General features: G+C 42.9%; 1 protein-coding gene across 12 annotated transcripts in view; it reads right to left on the bottom strand.

Annotated features, from left to right (window-relative positions):
• bmpr1ba (bone morphogenetic protein receptor, type IBa) overlaps positions 1 to 15,507 on the bottom strand; it is a 471,306-nt gene that overhangs the window by 78,944 nt on the left and 376,855 nt on the right. The gene's annotated exons all lie outside the window — the stretch shown is intronic.

The raw sequence follows: 15,507 nt of genomic DNA, 5'->3' as shown, positions 1-15,507 counted from the left end.
CATATTTATACAGCATCTTTAAGCAACCTCAGGGCATCCCAAGGTTCTTGGCAACCAATTAAGTACTTTTTGAAGTGTAGTTACTGGTGTAGCGTAGGAAACATGGTGGCCAATTTCTGCACAGCAAGATCCCACAAACTGCAAAGTGTTCGTGACCAGATAACCTGTTTTGCTCGTGACGTTGATGGGGGGCATAAATGCTTGCCAGGACATCAGGAAGAACTTCCCTGCATTTCTTCAAATTGCACGGTGGCCTCTCTCACATCCACCCAAGAGGGAAGACGAGGTCTCAGTTTAATGTCTCAACTGAAAAAGAGTCAGCGTTAACTGTGCAGTGTCAGACAATGGGGGGGGGGGGCAGTGGTGGGAGAGGGATAGCTAACAGAGAGGCATCTTACCAATTTTGACTTTTCAGATTTCCAATTACTAAGCTCCATTTATTAGTAGATAAAGGGAAAATAAAAATGCCTTCTCCTGAAATTCAATTGCTAAAGTTATATCCCAGACATCCTGCTGCCTTAGATTTAGCATTACCGTATGTTCTAGTGTTTACTGACAGAAATATATTTTCTCTGGGAGGAAATACACTATCAAGGTCATCTGGATATAATTCTGATTAACCATATTTATGTAGAGTTATTGTGTGGAAAAGCATAGTTTTGTTGCTGATAACCTTTGCTGCTTGAACAATTGGTCATTGGATTATGTGATACATAGACAGAATTTACAGCGCAGAAACAGGCCATTCGGCCCTACTGGTCTATGCTCAACACAAGCCTCCTCCCACCCTACTTCATCTCACCCTATCAGCACATCCTTTTATTCCTTTCTCCCTCATGAGCTTATCTAGCTTCCCTTAAAATGCATCTTTACTATTCACCTCAACCACTCCATGCAGTAGTGAGTCCCACATTCTCACCACTCTCTGCGCAAAGAGGATTCTCCTGCGTTCTCTACTGGATTTATTGGTGGTGACCTTACAGTTATGGCCCTTATTTCAGGTCTCGCCCATAAGTGGAAGCATTTTCTCTTCATCTACCATATCAAATCCCTTCAAGATGTTAAAATCCTCCATTAAATGCAGTGGCAGGACCCATCAACTGCCCTTCTAAAAAAGCAAGATAAAGGAACCTACTGAATGGTTCCAATAAAAGAATTGATAAAAGTAATCATTCAGAGTTAACAGAAAGCCCTGGTTTGCCCGACATTGACTGATGGTGACGAAGCAGATGAATAGATATCACTAGATATCGCTGGTAGGTTGTAGGGCTCCATGCATATATCAGCTGCTAGAAAATTTCACAACTATTTGTTACCGCTTGCACTTATTGACAAAAAATCCCCACCGTTATCAAAAGAACCATTCAGCAATACATCAAGTAAGAACGACGAACAATTAGTCCTAGTTTGTTAAACAGATTCAAGTTAGTCAATAAGAAGTCAACAATATCAACTTTTATAATAGGGTCACTGTGAACATTCTGCATCTCACTATATTTATTCACTTGATAGCATTGTGAAAGTACCTCCTTATAAAAAAAAACACCAACTTGGCAATTTAAGCTTACATGTGTTACTCTAATTTGCCATTTGTCCAACAACCCATCTGTGCTGCCATCCTGCTCTCAGATGGCAGTCCTGTGAACTACCACAAGATTTCTTTAGACTCTGTTGACAAAACATAGAACTGCTCGCTGGGTTAATCCTGCACCTGTGAACTGTTATTCAGCAGTGTAAAAAAATGCTATCCACATAGCCCTCCGTTTAATACGATTCAGCTGCTTTCTGAGCCCTCTTTGTCAGAACCTCTTTGATATCAGGCAGAGAAGAAATTTATTCCACTCAGGCATGTCTGTGACAAATTGCTAGATTAGGTGCAAAAAGAGGGAATTTTGAGAACTAAGGAGAGAAAAGAAAAAAGGAGAGAATGGGAAGAATTTTCCATTGAATAAAAACAGAATTGGGGATTGTATAGAATGACTCACAAGACTAATTTTATCCAGTGGTTCAAAGCACAACATAAACTGTGAGAAGAACAGCATCATATGGACTCAGATTCAATTACAGTCTTTTAATTATAGTCATTCAGAACTCCTCTGCCCGTATCCTAACTCGCACTACGTCGTGTTTGCCCACTGATTCTCACTGACCTACACTGCTTCCTGGTCTAGTAACGCCTTGATTTTAAAATTCTCATCCTTGTTTGCATATCCCTCCCTGGCTTTGCCCCTATCTCTGTAACCTCCTCCGGCCCGACAACCCTCCAACATATGAACGTACGAATTAGGAGCAGGAGTAGGCCACTCAGCCCCTCGAGCCTGCTCCGCCATTCAATAAGGTCATGGCTGAAACGATTACTCCACATTCCCACCTACCCCCAATAACCTTCCACCCCCTTGCTTACCAAGAATCTATCTACCTCTGCCTTAAAAATATTCAAAGACTCTGCTTCCACTGCCTTTTGAGAAAGAGAATTCCAAAGACTCACGACCCTCTGAGAGAAAACATTTCTCGTCATCTGTCTCTTAAATGGGCAACCCTTTATTTTTAAACAGTGACCCCTAGTTCTAGATTCTCCCACAAGGGGAAACATCCTTTCCACATTCACCCTGTCAAGACCCCTCAGGATCCTATATGTTTCAATCACGTCATTTCTTACTCTTCTAAACTCCAGTAGATACAAGCCTAGCCTTTCCAATCTTTCCTCATAAGACAACCCACCCATTCCAGGTATCAGTCTAGTAAGCCTCCTTTGAACTGCTTCCAACACATTTACATCCTTCCTTAAATAAGGAGACCAATACTGTACACAGTACTCCAGATGTGGTCTCACCAATGCCCTGTATAACTGAAGCATAACCTCCCTACTTTCGTATTCAATTCCCCTCACAATAAACAATAACATCCTATTAGCTTTCCTAATTTCTTTCTGTACCTGCATACTAAACTTTTGCGATTCATTCACTAGGACACCCAGATCCCTCAGCATCTCAGAGTTCTGCAATCTCTCACCATTTAGATAATATGCTTCTTTTTATTCTTCCTGCCAAAATGGACAATTGCACACTTTCCCACATTATTCTCCATTTGCCAGGTCTTTGCCCACTCACTTAACCTACCTATATCCCTTTGTAGCCTCCTTATGTCCTCTTCACAACCTACTTTCCTACCTATCTTTGCGTTATCAGCAAATTTAGCAACCATACCTTCAATCCCTTCATCCAAGTGATTTATATAAATTGTAAAATGTTGAGGCCCTAGCACTGATCCCTGTGGCACACCACTCGTTACATCTTGCCAACCAGAAAATGACCCATTTTTGCCTACTCTCTGCTTCCTGTTAGCTAGCCAATCTTCTATCCATGCCAATATGTTACCCCCTATACCATGAGCTTTTATTTTTCACAATAACTTTTGATGTGGCACCTTATCAAATGCCTTCTGGAAATCCAGATACAGTACATTCACCCTTTTATCCACAGCACATGTAACTGCCTCAAAGAGCTCCAATAAATTGGTTAAACATGATTTTCCTTTCACAAAACCATGTTGACTCTGCCTAATTACCTTGAACTTTTCGAAGACATCTTTGCATTCCTCCAATTGCTGCGTCTTGCCCATCCCCAATTTTAATCACACCATCATTGGTGGCAATGCCTTCGACTGCCCTGGCCCTAGAACATCTCATCTGAAAGATGACACAACTGACAGTGTAGCGATCCCTCAGTACTGCACTGGAGTGTCAATCTGAATTATCTGCTCAGATCTCTGGAGTAGGAATCAAACCCCAAGGCCTTCTGACTTAAGAGGCAAAGGTCTACCAACTGAGTCACAGTAAGCACTCCTCTGTAGAGGTGGTGTTGGAAATTACATCAAAATGATTATTGTGAGGTTATTGTGACATGGGAGCTCTATATATTTGTATGGCTGGGGAAGCAGTTATAGTTCAATGGCTTTTGATATAAAGTCCCACATAGGAGGTTACTAAACAAAATTAAAGCGCATGGGATGGGGGTAATATACTAGCATGGATTGAGGATTGGGTAACAGGTAGAAAACAGAGAGTAGGATTAAATGGGTCATTGTCAGGTTGGCAGGCTGTGACCAGTGGGTTAATGCAAGGATCAGTGCTTGGGCCCCAGCTGTTCACAATCTATATCAATGATTTGAATGTGGGGACCGACTGTAATATTTCCAAGTTTACGGACAACACAAAACTTGGTGGGAATGTGAGTCATAAGGAGGATGCAAAGAGGCTTCAAGGGGATTTGGACAGGCTGAGTGAGTGGGCAAGAACATGGCAGATGGAGTGTAATGTGGATAAGTGTGAGATTATCCGCTTTGGTAGGAGGAACGGAGGTGCAGAGTATTTCTTAAATGGTGAGAGATTGGAAAGTGTTGATATCCAAAAGGGGCCTAGGTGTCCTTGTTCGTAAGGCACTGAAAGCTAACATGCAGGCAGTTACGAAGGCAAATGGTATGTTAGCATTTATTACAAGAGGATTTGAGTACAGGAGCAAAGAAGTCCTGCTTCAATTGTATAGAGCATTGGTGAAGCCGCACCTGGAATATTGTGTGCAGTTCCCTTGCTTGAGGAAGGATATACTTGCAGTAGAGGGAGTGCAGCGGAGGTTCACCAGACTGATTCCTGGGATGATGGGATTGTCCTATGAGGAGAGATTGAGGAAACTGGAAATGCTGGAATCACTCAGCAGGTCTGGCAGCATCTGTGGAAAGAGAAGCAGAGTTAACGTTTCGGGTCAGTGACCCTTCTTCGGAACTTGAGTTCTGAAGAAGGGTCACTGACCCGAAACGTTAACTCTGCTTCTCTTTCCACAGATGCTGCCAGACCTGCTGAGTGATTCCAGCATTTCTTGTTTCTGTTTCAGATTTCCAGCATCCGCAGTATTTTGCTTTTATATTATTGAGGAGACTGGACCTGTATTCTCTGGAGTTCAGAAGAATGAGAGGCGATCTCATAAAAAGTTACAAAATTCTTAAAGGGATAGACAGGGTAGATGCAGAATGGATGTTTCCCCTGGCTATGGGTTCTAGAACCAGGGGACACAAACTCAGAATAAAGGGCAAGCCATTTAGGACTGAGATTAGGAGGAACCTCTTCACTCAAAGGGTGGTGAATCATTGGAATTCTCTGCCCCAGAGGGTGGTGGAAGCTCAGTCACTGAGTCAGTTCAAGACAGAGATCAATAGATTTCTAGTTGCTAATGACATCAAGGGATATGGGGACAGTGTGGGAATATGGCGATGAGGTACACAATCAGCCATGATCTAGATTGGTGGAGCAGGCTCGAAGGGCTGAATGGCCTACTCCTGCTCCTATGTTCCTATGATGTCAAGGTTAACAATCCATTCGATGGCTTCAAAAGATGCAGTGTGAATGGTTGTGATGCCACCAGGAATGGATCTCTCAGGGCAAGAGTTCAATATGTGGGTGGCACAGTGGCGCAGTGGTTAGCACCGCAGTCTCACAGCTCCAGTGACCCAGGTTCAGTTCTGGGTACTGCCTGTGTGGAGTTTGCAAGTTCTCCCTGTGACCGTGTGGGTTTCTACCGGGTGCTCTGGTTTCCTCCCACAGCCAAAAACTTGTAGGTTGATAGGTAAATTGCCCATTGTAAATTGCCCCTAGTGTAGGTAGGAGAATTGTGGGGATGTGGTTGGGATTAATGTAGGATTAGTATAAATGGGTTAGCACAGACTCGGTGGGCCAAAGGGCCTGTTTCAGTGCTGTATCTCTAAATTAAATAAAAAATAAAGATGGTCTGACTTGGATGGGCACAGACACAGTTAGAGCTGGTCCTGATGTTCCACTTGTGGAGCAAGTAGCCACATCTTCCCTAGCCCATCCTCAAGTGGTTGAGGGTTGTCCAGATTTTCCATGGGAGGTTGAAACCTGGGACTTCACCACTTAGATCAGTTACCAGGTTGTGGTTGGTGATATCAGCAGTCAAACAGGAGGTGTGCCATCGACAGGTGGGACTGTTGTCTGTTGGTAGGGTGTGGAGTGTGTTCTAGCAAAGGCTATGAGATTTCAGTTATTGCCAGGGTAGATGTAGAGAATTATAAAAGGCAGTGAAGTGTGTAGAGCAAAGCACCAGAGGGGGAAAAATAAGATCAAAATATTTCCATTACACACAACGTGAAATAAAATGCTTCACAGAACACGCAATACGATTCATTTAACAGCCTCTGGGATATAAGAAGCTGAATTAATATACAATGTGTGGCCAGGAGCCTTCCTGGATCACAACTACATGTGAACATACAAAACTGATGGACAGGAAAAGACCAGCTGCTCCATCAAGTCTGCCCCATACCATGATGTCCAGAGTATCAGGTCTGGACACATCCTCTCCTCCAAACTCCCACCCCTCCTCTCCAGCTATATAATCTCCTGGGAGAGGAGAGAGAAAGCCTAGGGCCAATTAAGGAAAAATACTCTGGAAAATTCTTCTCTGACCCCCAGCCCTGGTTAATCAAAACCAGTCCAGGAGACCAAGTGTTTATGTAGAGACTACACTGGTCTCACCAAAGGGAATTTACGATTTTCTGCAGTGCACATTTACTTAAGCTTAGACTTGAAATAAATCCATGTAAAAACAAGGGGCAAATACAGTGGCAACAGGAATAATAGCAAATTGGCTGCTGCCTTCTCCTGTGAAGCCTCACTTAGAGCCTCCAGTTCTCTTGAAAATCATAAGAAAACACAAAAACTACTTTTACACAGAATTTACAGCACAGAAATAGGTCATTCAACCCAAGTGGTCCATGCTGGTGTTTATGCTCCACATCAGCCCCCTCCCATCATGCTTCATCTCACCCTATCAACATTACTTTCTATTCCTTGCTCCCTCATGTGTTTATCTAGATTCCCTTTAAAAGCATCTATACTATTTACCTCAACCAGTCCTTGTGGTAGCGAGTTCCACTTTCTCACCACTCTCTGGGTAAAAACATTTCTCCTGAATTCCTTATTGGAGTTATGAGTGACTATATTATATTTATGTCTTCTAGTTTTAGACTCCTCAACAAGAGGAAGCATCTCCCCCATGTCTATCCTATCGAATGCCTTCATAATTTTAAAGATCTCTACAAGGTCATCCCTCAGTCTTCCTTGAAAAAAGACCCATCTTGTTCAGTCTTTCCTGTTCTGGGATCATCCTTGTAAATCTTTTGCTCATTTCTACAAGGTGCACAGTCAACAAGGAGATCAGACGAACCAAGGATCCTTTTCAAATCCCCTGATGATAACACAGTTTATAGGGATATTTCCCATTTAAATTGTTTGCAAATTTATTTTAGTGTTTTTCGGATGGAAGAGCCAAAGGAGTTGTGGATCGCTTTTTTACGACATCATAAGTAAAGGACACGTTGGTGTGGTTTAAGCGCGGGGATAGTTTATTCTAGTTTGTACGCTCTTGAAAAGATTTTGGTCGTTGAAAGAACATAATAAAAATGAAGACAGTGCCCCTTTAAATGAACATGAGAATCAGCCATTCTTCTGAAGCAAGCCAAATATTCTAAAAAAAACATCAGAAAATGAATTACAAATGCTTTTTTTGAAGAAAGAAAACTCCACTAGTAATAATTTAGTAAGACTGACGGTGTTGGCCGAGGCTTCGTATCCTGAGGGTCACTTTAACACACTCCTTCGCTTATATCAGTGTCTCATGTGCCAGACTCCCAGCTATCAAGGCAATTCCTCAGTGCAAAGAAATCAGGAACTGGACACATTTCCTTGCACCCTTCATCCACAGTCCTAACTTCTCTGGGCAGGTGTGAGCAACAGTCCATATTTGTGACTTCACACCATTGCTTCTTTCAGGCTGCATATGGTTATTGCCATGTAGCAAGATGTTTTAACACAACACAGTGAGAAAGACTGGAAAAAGACTGGCCGTGAGACCTGGAATGCTGGCAATCCTGACACCCACATACTCCCCTTTGCCATTACTTAACTAGTATGGCATTGCTTGTAGTAAGTCAGGGAATACACTGCTTTATAATAAACAGAGGTCTTATAACACATTGTTCATTACATGGCATAACACAGTGGATGTATTATGCAGCAGCTCTTGGGGAGAAAGAATAAGCTGTTTCTCTGGGGTTTCCACTGAAGTGACGGCAGGAAATTGAGATGGCCCCAGCAGAAATTCTATTCCCAGACTTTTAAATGGAGAAGATATGATTATCTTGCAACAATGTAGAAAGTGTGCACTCCATTAAAAAGAAACAGCTAATGCAGCAACATCATGAAGTCCAATTCCATGAGTAATCAAATACACTAAAAAATGTTGCAGGTTGTTAACAAACAATATTTTAAATATGCAATCCTTTGTCCAAGTCAGAAAGGATTATTTCATGGCTTGTTTACATCGCATAATGGCTGCTCTTGTGCTGGTTCCCACTGATATAGAATGTTTAAAGCTTCTTTTAAAGAGCTAGGCAGACTTAGCAACAAACAGGAAGCATAGAGGCAAAGGTGCTATTCACAGTTCAAGTTCGTTATTCGTTACAAAAGGAAAAAGCTCATAAAATCGAATGAAGAAACTCACACAAGAAATTTGAAGAATCCTTCAAGGTAAAGCACGGAAAATAATTGGTCCGAGTAAGAAAAATACTGATAACTTTAAAAAGAAAAAAGACTTGGGGCTGGATTTTAAGAGCCTGATTTTGCTCTCGGCGGCGAGCTCAAAAAATGGCAGCCCGTCATGCCTTGGAGCCACCACGATCTTGCACGGTTAATTTAGATGGCCGGGGCGGCCTGCCCCCACCAATCACGTAATTTTTAAAGAGCAGCCAACCCTACTGGTATATTTGCATTTTTAAAGATACAATGCCCACCCCCCCAAAATTTATCAAATAGAATTTTAACGCCCCTTTCCCACCCCCCAATAACAATTACATTAACTATTTGCCCTTTCCCCCGCCAAAACAGTAACCTTTTAAATCTGACCATCCCCCCTCAAACTGCACAAAGTTTAAAGTTTACCCCTTCCCACCATTCCCCACACTCATTACGTTTATTTGACCCCCGTCTCCCCCCCTCTTCCCATTCTGCGCTGGAAATCTTAACTCCTCCCCACCAGTGCCGACATTCCCCAGACGGGGAATTGAAGGCGCGGGAGAGCCGGCCACCGCCCCGAGGATCACGGCAGGCCCAGAAGATTTAAGGTAAGTTCACTTAAATGGTATTCATCTCATTAATTTAAGAATTGACAATGAGGTCCCGTCGCCCAGCGGCAGGGAAGCTGCCGCAGAGCCTCGCCACTGCCAGGAGGATCGGGTCGAGCCTTCCTGGCATCAAGCTCCGTGGCGGGCCTGTGCCGCAACCATCTTCCGGCCCTACCCCAGCTACAGAGCCCAACATCGTGGGCTTGGTAAAATCCAGCCCTTGTATTCATAAACATCCTGATTTTAGAATTCTCATCCTGGTTTTCAAATTCCTCCATAACCTTGCCCCTCACTATCTCTGTAACCTCCTCCAGCCCCGTGACCCTCCGAGATATCTGCGCTCCTCTTGTGCATCCCTGACTTTAATTGCTCCACCATTGATGGCCATGCCTTCAGTTGCCCGGGCCCCAAGCTCTGGAATTCTCTCCCTACACCTCTCTGCCTCTCCATCTCGCTTTCCTCCTTTAAGAAACTGCTTAAAAGCTACCTCTTTGACCGAGCTTTTGGTCATCTAGCCTAATATCTCCTTTTGTAGCTCCTGTAAAGCACCTTGGGATGTTTTATTACGTTAAAGGTGCTATATAAATATAAATTGTTATTATTGTTCATTTCGCACCTTTCATGATCGGGGGACATCTCAAAGTGTTTCACAGCAAATGAAGTACTTTGGAAGGCGGCAGCCAATTTACACACAACAAGATCCCACAAACAGCAATGTGATTCTAATTTTTTTTATTGCTGTTGATTGAGGATAAGTATTGAGCAGGACATCAGGGATAACTCCCCTGCTCTTCTTTGAAATAGTGCCATGGGATCATTCACATCCACCTGAAAGGATAGGCTCTCGGTTTAATGCCTCACTCAATAAACAGCACTCCTAACAGTGCTGCAGAGAGTGTCAGCCTAGATTTTGGAGATCAACTCTCCGGAGGAGGACTTGAATCCAAAATCTTCCGACTTAGGAGCAAAAGCGCTAACCACAGAGTCATTGTATATTATGAATCAATCATGAAACAAGAAATACTACAATATTATGGGCTTGCTAATAAGTAAAAGCACTCATCAATGTGACTATTAGAACTGCAATAACAAACAATCAATAGGACCGACTACACTACAGCAGTCAAACACTCTCACTCATACAAAAAGAGGCTTGTTACAATTTCTGTATCAGCAACAAACCATAAACTATGCAAAGCTAACGGCACAGCGCATTGCTGTGACATGGAAGTGTATTTCTGTTACTGTATATTTTAAACAAAGAAGAGCTTACAAATCCTGTGTGAAGCCAAAACCCCCAGAAATACAGTGAACATATGGTATACATGAAAGATATGCTTTCTTTCAGTTTAATTTATGATCTGTTACAAAGATTGGTGCCTGTCCAAATTACCTTAAATGGTAATTGAACAGGAAAAAGAAACAATGGTTTCACTACACCTACTTCTTGAACTAACAGTTCCTAGAATCAGTGTTCTCTGTGTTAGCCACACTTTTAGATATTTATACAAAGCATAAACAAAGCAAAGTATTAGGCATGCTACCCTTGCCAAATGGAGAGATTTAGCGCCTGGCCATTCCACCATGAGCACAGGCAGCTCTGGCTGAATCTTGCAGAGGCACAGGGATCAGAGGTTTAGGAGTACTCTCCGGATTTCACTTCACGATTAACACTAGAGCTTACTGAAAGCTTGGCATCACAGTTCAAAAACAGCCCTGAGATCACGAGGAGCCCTGTCCCATTTTAAAAGTTCAGCCCCTCATCGCAAGACTTGCAGTGTAAGCATCAAGGCCATTAATTACAGCAAGTAATGTCTACAAGATAACAGTGACTCTAATTCCAGGAAATATTCAACTATAAACATGGCACTGAGAAGCCATTTATCTGGAGATTTTTTTGAGAAAAGATAAACTGTTGGGTTTTTCAATTAGTAAGTCTCAGATGACTCAGAAGAAATCTGTCAATATTAAACACAAGGCTTCCTGGATAGGGATGCAAAATCTGTCCAGAACTTCACGCAATAGATCAGGATAGAGCCGCGTTATCAAACAATAATGTGGCAGTTTTAATTTAACAAGAAATTTAAATGGAAATTTAAGTTAGAGGATTGTAATTTGGAATGCATTAAATTAGCATTGAAGTAAACCCTATCTCAGAGGTTTTGCCCAGGCAGCATATTTGTCGACCTATTTTGTCATCTCAGTCAGTGAACACATTCACAAATTGTCCATTCTTAATCCATGCAGATCAATATTCCCAACTTAATCTGGACAGTCTAGATTTATGGAGGGGAAGGGAGGAGTAGTAATTTTAACAGAACCCACTGGATGGAAATGGGCGAGTTTGGATCAGCTGGCTATTTATACCCACCTGCTTATACTCTCCATAAAGTCAATGGGTGGAGCATTGGATTTGAACCCACCTTGTTTCCCTGGTAGATTAGATTAAATTGGCTCTTATGGAACCTTTCTATATTTTAAAGGCAAAGTACATTCCACTGAATGGATGCATGAACCCAAATGCTGTAAGGATAGATAATTGTGTGTGCACAACATAGGAACAGGAATAGGCTACTCTGCCCTTGAGCCTGTTCCGCTATTCAATTAGATCGTGGCTGATGTGTATCTTAACCCCACTTACACACCTTGGTTCCTTCCCCTCATTGCCCTTGCCTAACAATTGGTATCACACAGTCCCCCACTGTCTACACCAGTGATTGGCAAAAGAACCAAAGGTGACATGAGAAAAAAGAATTTTAACAGAGAGAGTTTACGATCTGGAATACACTGCCTGAAAGGGTTGTGGATGTAGTGTTTTGAGAATTGCATTGTTCATATTGTTCACTTGAGGCTACCATGCACACAGAGGGAGCTGAAAGAGAACGTGGAAGTAAAACAGAATAAAGAAGGTTCCATTATGTTCAACAGCTTGCTGCCTCAGTCTCAGACTTTGACTCATATTTCTTACCAAACTGGGCTAAACCTTGCTCCAGTCCCGAGAAGATCACAGTGGCAGCAGATTCAATCATGGCTTTGAAAAGGGAATTGGATAAGCACTTATTAGGGGAAAATTTTTCACAGCTATGGGAAGATGGCGGGGGAGTGAGACGAGTCAAATTGCTCTTTCAGAAAGCCAGCATAGCCTCAACAAGCTGAATGGGCTCCTTCTGTGTTGTAACCATTCTATGATTCTGCTTTAAGATTTTATGTCTGTCTGCTGTATGCTATGCATCTGTATTTGATATGCAGCTTAGGAACAGATACGATGTCATCACTGTGGAGAAATCCTTTATTGAGTTCCGTTAGAAAAGGGGGAAAAAAACATGAATTTGCATTTAGCCAGAACCTGTCATGAACTCAGGACGTTCCAAAGTGCTTCACAGCCAATGTGTGGTCATTGCTGTAATATTGTGTCTCTAAGATGCATCTAGCCAGCACTTGCAAAGCAAAGAAGGAAGAGAAATCCTTGCATTTATATACTGTCTTTCATGACCACCGTCCATCTCAAAGTGCTTTTCAGCCATGAAGTACTGTTTGATCTGTTGTAAGGTAGGAAACGCAGCAGCCAGTATGCACACAGCAAGATCCCACAAACAGCAATGTGATAATGACTAGAAAATCAGTTTTCTGTGATGTAGATTGAGGGATAAACATTGGCCAGCACGCTCTGGAACAGTGCCATGGGACCTTTTACATCCTCCCAAGCAAGAAGACAGGGCCTCAAATTAACACCTCATCTGAGGCAGCACCTCCAACAATACAGTAGCCCCTCAGTACTGCACTAGTGTTAGTCTTGATTTTTTGGGAAAGTGGGACTTGAACGTGGAATCTTGGGATGCAGAGGCAAGAGTGCAACCAACTGAGCCACAGCTACCACTGACAAGCATGCCTAACCATCACAGCGAGGAAGATTATGGGATGGGAGTCAGAGGGCGGGTTAACATTTTTTGACTCCATTGCAAGGGTGGTAATCTGGCTCAGCAGATTGCCCACCCACTGGGGAGGCTGCCCACTTTGAATTGCGTCGCTTCCAGGGAAATTGAATTTGGGCAGGTTCTCTTCCACTCCTGCATGGTGAAGATGGACATTTACCTCTGAATGTTTCTATAAGCCTCGTTGCCGATCTGTAGAAAGAGCGCAAGTGTATCGGGTTGATGGTGAAAGATAAGATAGAAGATTTACAAGAATGATACCAGAACTGAGAACTTACAACTATCAGAAAAGACTGTACAGGCTTGGGCTTTTTTCTCTAGAAAGGAGAAGACTGAGGGGTGACCTGATAGAGGTCTTTAAAATTATGAAGGGGTTCAATAGGATAGACGTGGAGAACATATTTCCACTTGTAGAGTAATCCAAAAGCAGGGGCCATAAATATAAGATAGTCACTAATAAATCCAATAGGGAATCCAGGAGAAACTTCTTTACCTAGTGGTGAGAATGTGGAACTCACTACTCCAGGGAATAGTTGAACCAGACAGCATAAATACACTTAAGGGGAAGCTAGATAAACACAAGAGAAAGGAATAGAAGGATATGTTAGTAGGGAGAGATGAAGAGAGGTGGGAGGAGGCTTGTGTGGAGTATAAACACTGGCATAAACCAGTTGGGCTGAATGGCCTGTTTCTGTGCTGTAAATCCTCTTCAGTTCCTCTGTAATTCTGTGCAGTATGGGAAGTGCAGCCCAGTGAAATAGAACAAGGAGTTTAATTGCTATGTAACTTATGTGGCACTAGGCATGTGCTTTCAATATTGTTTCCATGTGGATGGATACAGTAAATGGCACCTTCCCAGCATAGGAGATAAAATGGTCGTTTACTCGCTCACTCCCACACCATTGCCCAGGGTCCCAAAACACACTCCACGTGAGAAAGCAAGTTACTTGTACTTCCTCCCAACTTGGTATATCTGTATCCGCTACTCACAATGTGCTCTCAGCTACACTGCAGAAAACAAATGTATGTTAGTCACCGCGTTGGTAAGCACCTCAGTCTGTCCATCGGTCTTCACAGATAACACTTGGTCCAGGTGATCTCTTGGACTGATTTCGATCGCCTGAGGGGGGCTCGGAGAGGAACTGTCTGAAGTATTCTTTCTCTTACTGGTGCTTTAGGAGATTACATGGCTGCTGAGGTGTCCTGGAATCTCCAGGAACTGAAGATGACTGTCCATGACACCGTTGCGAGTAAAGCCAGGAGAAACATCACAGTGGTGGTAAAATCAAGGCTTATTTGATCTTGTTTGAACACTTTTGATAATTAGTTATTAAAATAATAGAGATGGAGAAAAAAAGCTATTTTACTGGGTGGGGCTGTTGAGAGGTAGGAGATGATGTGAAGAAACCTCCAGGAATATGTCCAACCAGAGCTGACAACCCTATTGGTGACTCAAATCTCCTTAGTTTTCTTTTATTAAGCTCCCTCCTACTGTCACATCTTAATATCATTTCAGCCATTTAACAATTGGGTTTGTGTGTGAGAGTCTGGACGGGTATATGTGTGTGGGTGTGAGCGTGGGTGGGAGTGTGAGTAGGTGTGTGGGTATGGGTGAGTCTGGGTGGGTTTGGGTATGTGTGGATGTGAGTGGGTGGGTGTGGGTGTCAGTGTGAGTGTGTGGGTGCATTTGTGTGTGAGTCTATGCATGGGTATGTGGGTGGGTGTGAGTGAGTGTAGGTGAGAGTGTGTATGTGAGTGTGGGTATGTATGTGGGTGTGTGAGAGTGTGTGGGTGGGTGTGTGTGTGTGTGTGTGAGATGAGTGTGTGGGTGTGGGCATGTATGTGTATGTGTGTGTGTGTGCGTCCCAGTTCTGAAGAAGGGTCGACATCTGAAACACTGACTTGTCTTTTCTCTCCATAGATGCTGCCTGACTTGTTTCCAGAATTTTTTTCACTCTGTTTCAAATTATCTGCATCTTTCACTTTTTATTCATACAGTTTGAATACTATACGCCAGGGATAGGGGGGTTAAGGGCTAGAATGTTGTGTTAGGACTGATTCGAAGCATCTGAAGAGGTTAAACTCCGAGGAAAATGGTACGAACACAAGATACCAGAGGACTTTGCAGTCTTCTCTTATGCTCAGAACCTCTATACCTATGGCTGTTAAGGTCACCATTACATAGAACATTTCAGTTAGCTCATAGTATCATACAACTTAGCACTCTAGACACTTACAGCACTGCCCTGTCAATGTAGCTTGTGGATGGTAGCAGTGCTGTAATGTTAAGGGGCCAATTCGAAAGGGGTTCACAACCTTTTTGCTTCTGAGGGCCCCCCCGCTTTCTGTTATAAATATTCCACGGGCCCCCTATAACACATGC

This window comes from Heterodontus francisci, chromosome 1 (assembly GCF_036365525.1).
Source record: "Heterodontus francisci isolate sHetFra1 chromosome 1, sHetFra1.hap1, whole genome shotgun sequence".
Taxonomy (NCBI): domain Eukaryota; kingdom Metazoa; phylum Chordata; class Chondrichthyes; order Heterodontiformes; family Heterodontidae; genus Heterodontus; species Heterodontus francisci.
The sequence above is the reverse complement of the archived record's forward strand: the minus strand, read 5'-3'. Positions and strand labels throughout refer to the sequence as shown.